Raw genomic sequence first — 9,519 nt, 5'->3', positions numbered from 1 at the left:
CTGCTATAGTTTTCATGCAGCTGACATCTATTGCTTGCAAGATTTCCCCAGAATGGAATTTGTTGAAATCATGTTCAGAAGCATTGTGGGGTACCTGAAGTTCTGGGAGGCATTCAAGGAGAAAGGAAACCAGGCGTTGCTGTTGATCCTCACTGCGAAGCTGCTGTTTACATTGCTGTCACAATGGAACCACATGGTGACAATCTACATGAACAATCCACTTTTCCTTGTTGTGGATGTGCTTACTTTCTTCGCTCGGTACTTCAAGATGGCTGGAAATAGCAGATGTCAAGACCCTTTTGGGATTTGGACCAGCAAACAGCAGGTCAAGGTAGCCTTGAAGGTGAATGTAAAGCGAACCATCCTCCACCCTCCCCCCAGCTTCACCATCAGAAAAAGTAGTGGTTATTTGGTGTAGGTGGGCCAGACCAGAGTGTGTCGCGCTAGTGGCAAATTTGGATACGTGGCCTTTAACTGCACCACAACCTTCTGCAGATCAACAAAGGAATGCAAGGAGACCAAGCGCTGCAGCCTTTGTGGTGAGGTTGGCTACCTTTACAGGGTCAGTCCAAAGCACAGTGCCACCTATGAAAAGGCAATTAAAGAAGCAGCGACAGTTTGTGCAAAAAAACACCTGTGACCACAAGTCCATCAGGCATTGGACTGCATGCAATGGCCTTGTGATCCTGCAGGTAAAGGAAATGGTGGATCCTGCCAGATAGTTCCCTGAGTAGATCATCAAAGTCATTTGGCAGAACACATCAGTGGCAGGACTTTCAAAAAGCACCAAGATATAGCATGGCTGGTGGTGAGAAAGGCCCTCCCCAAAAGATCCTTCATGCACACCTGGAGTTTCAACGCCTCCACATGCTGTGCTTGAGGGGCTGTGGTGAGGAAGAGACCATTGTCTACCTCCTTCTGCATTGTGCCTTTGCAAAGCAGATCTGGAAAGAGATGCAGTGGCTTTTGTTGGGCTCCATGTTGAGCAGTTCCATGGTGCTGTGTTCTGTGCACTGTTCCCGTGGATGGACACCGAGATAAACATCAACTGCTGCTGAAGACCATCAGCTCAGTGAAAGACGCCCTTTGGTCCACTTGAATCTTGTTGATCTTCTAGTGCAAAGACCTGTCAATGACCGAGTGTTGCAGACTGCCACATTACAAGGAGCATGTGCTGAGGGGCACACTTTTGAGTCGCCACCACATAGGCTCAATGGGGAAAGGCCACAATCTAAGGCACTCCTACCATAGCATACCAAAGGACTGGAAATGTGCAAAATCCCTTGGACTGAATACACCAGAGAATGTTTGACCTAAAAAGTAAATGTATATTGTAAATATAACATGTAATTGTAAGTGAAGCAAGACACCTCAGAGTGCTACGTACTGTATTGAAAGAAATTGAACTGTATTGCACTTAGCATAATGTCAAATTTGAACCGTAATGTAATGTAGTTTCACAAGTTTTATGAATAAAATATAATGTTTAGAAAAGATTGATCATTTAGAGTACACAACAAAATGAATATAATGCAAAGTTTCTTAAACTGGTAACAGGCAATGGTGGAACTGCTATAACTGCTGTAACTTCCAAGAATTACATTTGGCACCTTGATTAATTTGCATAAAAATATTCAACTCTGTTCCAAATCATAGTCCAAGTAAGAAACCGGATCAACATCATTATCTGCTTTGAACCAATTGTGCTGGCTCTTTGCGGATGAAAACTTGGCTTCATTTCAGCAGCACTAGAACTGTAACAAACAGAAAATTCCATTTACTCAACTTTCTTCCTAATATGAAGAAGGAGGGCTATCATTAGTGAGGAATCTATTTGTGGAATGTATCTGTACTTCTGTACAAATGTGTTCATTGATACGAACCCAACAGAACTTCCAAAACAGACACCTGTCGCACAATAGTTGTGAATGTCCGATGCTTAATGTTGGGAAGTAGAATTAGAAACTGCATGAAACTTCAGGACACATTTCTTAACTGCCATAATAAAAGTAAAGGACTGCAAATGCTGGAGATCTGAAATAAAACAGAAAGCGCTGGTAAAACTCAGGTGGTCTGTCAGACCTGCTAGATTTATCCAGCATTCTCTGTTTTTATTTCTTAACTGCCAATTGATCTTGTGCCTCAAAGTAATATCGCACCTCAAAAGCTCCCATTTTCCCAAAAGGGTTATAGACAATGCATAGCAACTATTTAGCATTAGTAGTATTAAAATTGCATTTTCCATGATCTTACCTAGGAAGTAATTCAAATTATCATGAAGAAATATTATTCTTTGTTAATGTGCTTGTGAATTGAAATATCTGGTCTTCAAAATGTATTGGGTCAGGGAGTACAATACAGTGTCATACCCAATCCTGGGCTGGGAGTCAGGATTTGGAACAGGATCCAGTTCCACTTGCTTCTGCACCCTTTATATAAACATTGAAAATTCTGACAGAGATGGGACAGGTGCTTCTTGCACCAGCTGCCCTCCCCCCAACATGACAATGTCAGAGAAAATGGAGGGACTTAGCAGATGACATAATTTGACAGAGGTTCCAACAGTTCAGTGTGCTTTCCTGCATAATGCTGGCAGACTCGAGTTGTTATCCTGGCAGAATTAGGACTGACAACACTGGACCCAGCTGCAAAATCACTTTGAGAAAAATGACTAACTTTCAGTTCCTCCCTCTTCCACTGCTGGAACAGCAAGGTGCTACTTTGAAATTCCTGGTTCCCTGCGGACTGGGTAGCCGGGTCCCTTTATACCAATATTCCCATTCCCAGAAACTGGGATGGGTACAATGCTGGAGCTGTCTGGAGGCCAAAAGGGATGCCGTGCTGCACATCAAGGGGTGGAATGGACTTTCTTGAATTTCAGTCCCCTCCTTACAATCTGAAAATTCACCAATAAATAACATTTTAAATGTGGTATAAATGAGGCTAATGGCTACATTTCTGTCATGATAACTACACTGCCTTTGCTCAAAATACCATGATATCTGTGGTGCAGAGGATTAATGGCTGTGATGTTGGTAATGTCTATGCTTGAGGTCAGCAATAGGTCAATATTTGATTATGTAATCTGATCTCTGCTGTAAAAGTTACTTCCATTATAGGTAATTTTAGGATTGTTTAGCTTTTCCTATGGAAATGTGTAGTACGCCCAACCCAATGAGACAGTAAAATTGGCCTGATCCCTATCAGTTTAATAGCCCATTTCAATTTCTCGAGATTTAATTTGCCTGTTAAGGCTGATACCAACAGGATTAAAATAGCTATCGAGCAAGCACAAGGCAATATCAGTTTTTGTTTGTTGAGTTTATGAAGGACTAGATTCTCCGTAGATCTCATTATGTTACGGTTGCACACCACCGAACCATTTAAACTACGTCTACAAGAGGCTTTTTCTGACGGTTGCTTTCACATTAATGTACCCTTTCTATTACATTCCCACTGACCAACATTGCTGACATATTTTCAGAAACGTGTTAAATTGAGCTCTTTGTTTCATTTACAGAATATTCCATCATAGAGATTTTATGCCAATGCCAAGATGGCAAATGTTCCTGGCATTCAGCCATTCACTCCTTCCACAGTAGGTATCTTCATGAGAGAAATATTGCCACATTTTACACTTCTGGCACCAGTGCAAAAAGCGTCCTTTTATTTCATTTTTTGACATCATATAAGAAATGTGCTGCTTTTAATTTTATGGTAGTCAGATATTTGTTCAAGTCCAAGCTTGCAAATTCAGCAATAGTGAAGTAACTTTTTTTTAAATTAAGAAAATAAATGAGGTTTATTATGGAATATAATGATATAACCACCATCATTGCCTGCTGTTTATTTTTAATGTGAATGGCCAACATTTTGATCCTGTTCTGCAGTGACAATTCCAAATCAGCACTTTTGAAAATTTATGTGTTCACCCTATGGGCGGAATTTTCCATGCCCACTGGCATTGAGCGTGTTCAGTGGCTTAAGCGGACAATATGGCAAGAAGGCCAAAAATTTGCGATCGCCTGCTCAGCCATTGGACATCAGGAACCTCATTGTGAAACATCAGCATATCATTAAAAGGTTAGCCCGCCAAGACTCACCGCCCCCACCCCTAGCCCACTGGGTCGTCCACGCATGTTGGCTTGATTGCATACTGACGTGTTTCACATCATATAAAAGGCGTGTGTTTGGTGGGCTGCACTTTGAGGGGAACTTGGAGGTGACAGCACAGTAATGTTGTGGAGCGCTCACAAGGGACGCCTGTTGGACTTCAAGGTTGAGGCTAATGCTGTCCTGTGATTAAAGGTAGCGCACGAGCACGTGGGGGGTGTTTAGCCAAAGGAAGTGGCCACGCATTAGGGACACCTTGTATAAAGTGATCATTCCTCTGCAGCTGAGACAGTTCAGGCACAGCCATATTGATATGATTGGAGTCGGACCTCTAGCTTATCTGCCCACTCAAGCAACGCAGAGGCATTAAAGTTCCACCAAGTGCTCCAGTGCTTTTCACCCCTCGGGTACAGATTGCAAACTAATGTGCGTTTTAGTGGACTGCAGAACAGTTGGATGACTGTGCACGTTGTACAATCTCCTTGCTAAAGCTGGCCATGGAGCAGTCACTGGTGGAAGCGCTCAAAGCCCCTTGCAATGTTATCATCCCAGTTTGGACTAATTTCCCCCAGGGTTCAAGCTAACAGTGCAGCTTTGCAGTGCAGGTTAGGAGAATGCCTGCACCTGAGCTGAGAGCACAGCATACAGTCCAGTGGGCATTCATGCAATGCACTAACCTCTGGCCATTCAAGTGGTGGCCAGCACTCTCCAGGATGCGTTTAGGGACCTTCAGATTTAACCAAGAGGATCTTAGTACACCCATGCGTCTCTCTCATCCCGCAGGAGGAGCACATCAGGATCATTGAGCCAGGTGAACTAGCTGTATGCCTCATAATGTACATAGGGCAAAGATGATGACGAAGAGGCTGACTGAGGCTCCTGGCTGTGCAGAGGGAGGAGCAGCATCCCCTGGAAGGAGTGGCAGCTGGGGCTCCTGCACACGCCGCCAAAGAGCCAGTGTGAGCCGTCGCTGTTCGGCGCCTAGCTAGGGTCTATAGCCAGGGTCTATTGATGCCACCTTTCATTCCTGCAGATGACTGAGAACTAGTGTCGCCGAAGACTGTGTTTGTCTAGGGAACTGGCTGCTTACATCTGCCATTTACTGCAGGATTTCACACCACGTGGACATGGGGGGCATCCACGGCCAGTGGCTGTGAAAGTTACCCCGGCACTCAATTTTTACGCCAGTGGCTCCTTCCAGGGCTCTACAGGTGACCTCTGTGGGATCTCACAAGCCTCCACCCACAAATGCATCCATGAGGTCATGGATGCCATCTTTGCAGGGGCACACAACTTTGTGCATTTCACCTGGGACAGGAGAGCCAGGATGCAAGAGCGATTGGATTTGTTCTGATCTCAGGTTTCCCAAGGTGCAGGGTGCCATTGACTGCATTCATGTGGCATCAGATCTCCGTTGCAACATGCAGTCAACCACACCAACCACAAGGGATCCCACTTGCTGAATGCACAGCTGGTGTGCGAACACCACAAACGCATCCTGCAGGTCTGCGCACAGTTTCCAGTGAATGTGCATGACTCTTACATTCTCAGATCACAGATCCGTGATGTCTTCCAGGATTCAGAGGCTTCAGGGATGGCTCCTTGGGACCATGGGCTACCCGCAGAGGACTTGGCTGATGACACCTGTGCGGCAGCCTCAGATTGCAGCAGAGCAATGGTATAACGAGGCTCATTTTTTAACTCACAACTTGGTGGAGCAAACCATTGGGATGCTGAAAATGAGGTTCCGGTGCCTGGACCGTGCAATGTAGTTTGCAGAGAGTGTCATGCATCATTGTCGCCTGCTGTGCCTTTTACAACCTGGTGCTGCAACAGGGAGAGGAGCTGGCTGAGGAGGAGATGCAGGGGCTGGAGGAATCCTCCAATGAGGAGGACTTCGATGGTGATGAGAGTGAGGAGGTCCTTGATGGCAGTGAGGATGCGGATGAGGCCCTCGCACTGGCCAGGCAAGGCAGGGTTGTGGACTCCTTCGGCTTTTTGACAGATGTGCCTGCGAAAACAAGGGGAGATAATTAGTGCATGGCAGTGGCCTTTGAAACAGGACACATCACTCACAGCATGGTTGTCTGATGGATGTTGCACTGCTGGATCCTCACTTGGTAGCGCACTGCCTACTTCACCATCAGCACGGGAACGGTCCAGTTCCTCATTTTCAAAGTCTGTGAGGATCTTGATTTCAGGCATTCGTCCACCACTCTGCAACCTCTCCCTCTAGCAGCTTGTCCTGCATAAATAGTGATGGAGAGACTGTAAGCAGGATGCCAGCCAGGCCAATATGCCTAGCATGTGTGGGTGGTGAGTGATCACATGGATGGGATGAGGCCAATGAAAGTGTGTGTGAGAGAGTGATGTCCCTTGAACTGGCAGTGAGTGAGGGTCCTGTGGATGTGTGATGGCTTTGTGAGTGTGTGAGTTGAGTGATGAGAAGAGTTGGACGGGCAGGTCCATGAACTAGTTGAATTAGTTTTTTTTGGCCTTAATTGGCCGTTGACAGGTTGGTGGGTGCACAGCTGATTTGGCTGCCCCCCCCACTGACCTGAAAATTGAAATGACACGGGGTGACATCGGGAGTTCTGCCCGACATCATCTTGTGTCATTTTACACATCAGCGAGCAGGCCCTGCTCCCCGCTCGCCTACCTCAATGTCCTTAAGTTTGGAGCGGCATCAGCAAGTGATAATACATAGCACCTCGACAACTGTCCCTGTGCTTTCTCAGTATAAAGGCACTCATATTTTAGTAGGATACTTTATTTTCCTGCTATCTCAATGTATTTATCTTGTAGGTCATTACAATTAGCAAGCTACAAACACCAATCATGTTGCCAATGCTGGGAGCTTACATGCTGCATGTTTATTGACTCACAGTTGGAGTTGGATTTGATGCTACAGGCACATGGGTGGTACACATCTGTTTTTCTAACATTTGCTGTTTATCTGCTTAGAGCTTAAGGCCACAGGTAACAAGTGGTGGCACATGCAGACTGGAGAAAAGGCGGGTGAGCTCACAATAACTCTGAACTTCTTACAGTGAGAAGACCCTGGAGGTTCTGGGGATGGAAGCAACAGAGAGAGTAATGAAGAGAGGACTTTTAAGGTATCGTAAGCTCATGGTTAGTATTGTCTTTCATTACTCATAACTTATCTCCTTATTTAATTGTTCATTAATTGTGTGTGTCCTTATACATAAGCATAAACTGCAACATAAAACACCGAGTGTCTTGTCATGGAAGCCCTTTTACAAAAGTGGCTGCGAGCATTCTAAACTCTGCTCTTCAGGTCTCTGTCACAGTTCAGGATTTTTAACTGTTCTTTTTTCCAGATCCTAGATCCCAATTTCACAAAGAGGACAATGGGATAGAGACAAGTTGATCATGTATTGAACCTGAGGCTGCAAAATTTAGCTCGACACTTTGAAAGAAGTAATTCTTAAAATGGCTGACACTAAGCTCTGGCTGCTTGAGGCGTGACCCACCCAGAGCCCCATGCTGGCAAGGGCAATAGCGCAGCCATGCTGTCTGTATGCCAGAATCTTTCACACTGCATAGATTGGGATGTCAGACAGTCTCTCAGGCTGATTTGGTGCATGTTCTGTGCAGGTCCAAAGAAAGCACTGTGCTAACCACTCAAAACTGAACAGGTGTTCAACTGCACAGGACCCACTGCACTTGTATTATTTAAAGGGCCAGTCATCCAACTTGCAGATGAGGTACTTTTGATTTACTTTTCCTCTTGCAAAGTTTGTGGAAGTACTGTGTTGTGCTCTTGGTGAGTTTTGGTGAATTGCTGCATGCTGACAGGGAGGTCAGAGGAGTTTGTGACCTTTCCACAGGAGGGCTGTAGTTGCTGATTCTTGGCCTGCAACAAAACAGGGAGACAGATCACAGGCTGCAGAAAAGGGAAGCTATGTGTAGAGGGAGCAGTAGGAGGGCTCCCCACTGAAGACCCGACCCACCAAAGGTTTTCAGGGAGCATTTTCTTACCTTTGCTTCAGCCAGAAGCTATATCTATGGCACTTGCAATTCACCAAGGTCACTGAACTCCTGTTGAAGGAAGTGGCCACCTCCTTCAACAAGACCTAGAGCCGCACAGCAGGGTGAGGACAGCTCTGTCAGTAGCTATCAAGGTGACAGTTGCTCCAACTTCTACATGATCAGATCCTTTCAGGTGGGAGCAAGTGACATAGCCAATATTAAAATGGCCAATATTAAATGTGCAGAATTGAGAGGAAATAAATCAGCAACTAGTCTGTAAATAGTCGATGAACTCTTTAAATAGCACTGGTGGGGGTTGCTTCAGGCTGTTTAATGTCAAGACCAGTTGGAAAAGGTTAATAGAGAGCATCAAACCGAGCATGGAGCTCCAAAATGAGAGCGCTGGCATTAATTCAGTGTTGCACAAATGTCAACAATGTGTGTGTACACCACAGATGTCACTTCATTAGGCCTCGTAGTGCCCAAAAAACCGCTGCTATTGAGCCAATTTTTCAAGCCCCCACAGGTCCTATTTAGGCAGAGCTTAGTTGCCTTTTCCTCAGCTAAAACCCACAGATAATTCATGGTGAATATGCAATAGTGAAAAACAAGTACAAAGTGGAAAGGACAATGCAATTACTGGGTTAATCTGAAGCAATTATCAAGTACACTGTACTTTTAAGGAACAGAAAGCAACATGGCTGAACAGGTCAAGCATCCAACATTATTTTATATTGACACTGAGCTCTAGCAGTGCTGTTCAAGCACTGACACTGTATTATCGGTTAAGGACCTTTATCCTTACAGGCCATGATGAACCATAACCCTTGCATAAAACACTGGCTGTCAGCAGCAGAGCTGTTTCTATGCTTTGTTATTCTGCTCTATGCACAACAGTAGGTCTCAGCAACCGATAATGGGGCTCACTTGACCCAAAGTACATCAACACCATAGACTCTATTATCAGCCCCATGGTGGTGGTGGTGGGGGGCAGTGGGGGCTGGAATTATAATCCCAAAACAAGCAAGTTGGAGTTGGATTTGATGTTAACATTTTAAAAATCTAAACTCTAATCTCAACTCACCTCCAACCCGACTACTTTAGAATTTAATTGAGGTGGCACTGGGACAGGTAGCCAACCAGCTTTCATGAGGTGGGTTGGTTATTTAAATATTATGAGGTTTGGAGCTTCATATGTAACCTGTTTTACAGGTTTAATCCAGGCTGGCCAGGTTTCCAGATCTAGGAAAACTCAGCAGCTCAAGGGAGGTGAAAACAGCTTCAGGGAAAAGGTAAGTGCCTTTAAGACACTACTTCTGGACCAGAAGGAACAGCAGTGCTCCCTCCAACTCAATTCACTAGGTTACCTTCTGCTCTGCTTTGCGCGTGAACCCCATTTCTTCTGCTGTTGGA

Source organism: Carcharodon carcharias, chromosome 1 (genome assembly GCF_017639515.1).
Source record: "Carcharodon carcharias isolate sCarCar2 chromosome 1, sCarCar2.pri, whole genome shotgun sequence".
NCBI classification, from domain to species: Eukaryota; Metazoa; Chordata; class Chondrichthyes; order Lamniformes; family Lamnidae; genus Carcharodon; species Carcharodon carcharias.
This window is presented reverse-complemented; position numbering follows the sequence as displayed.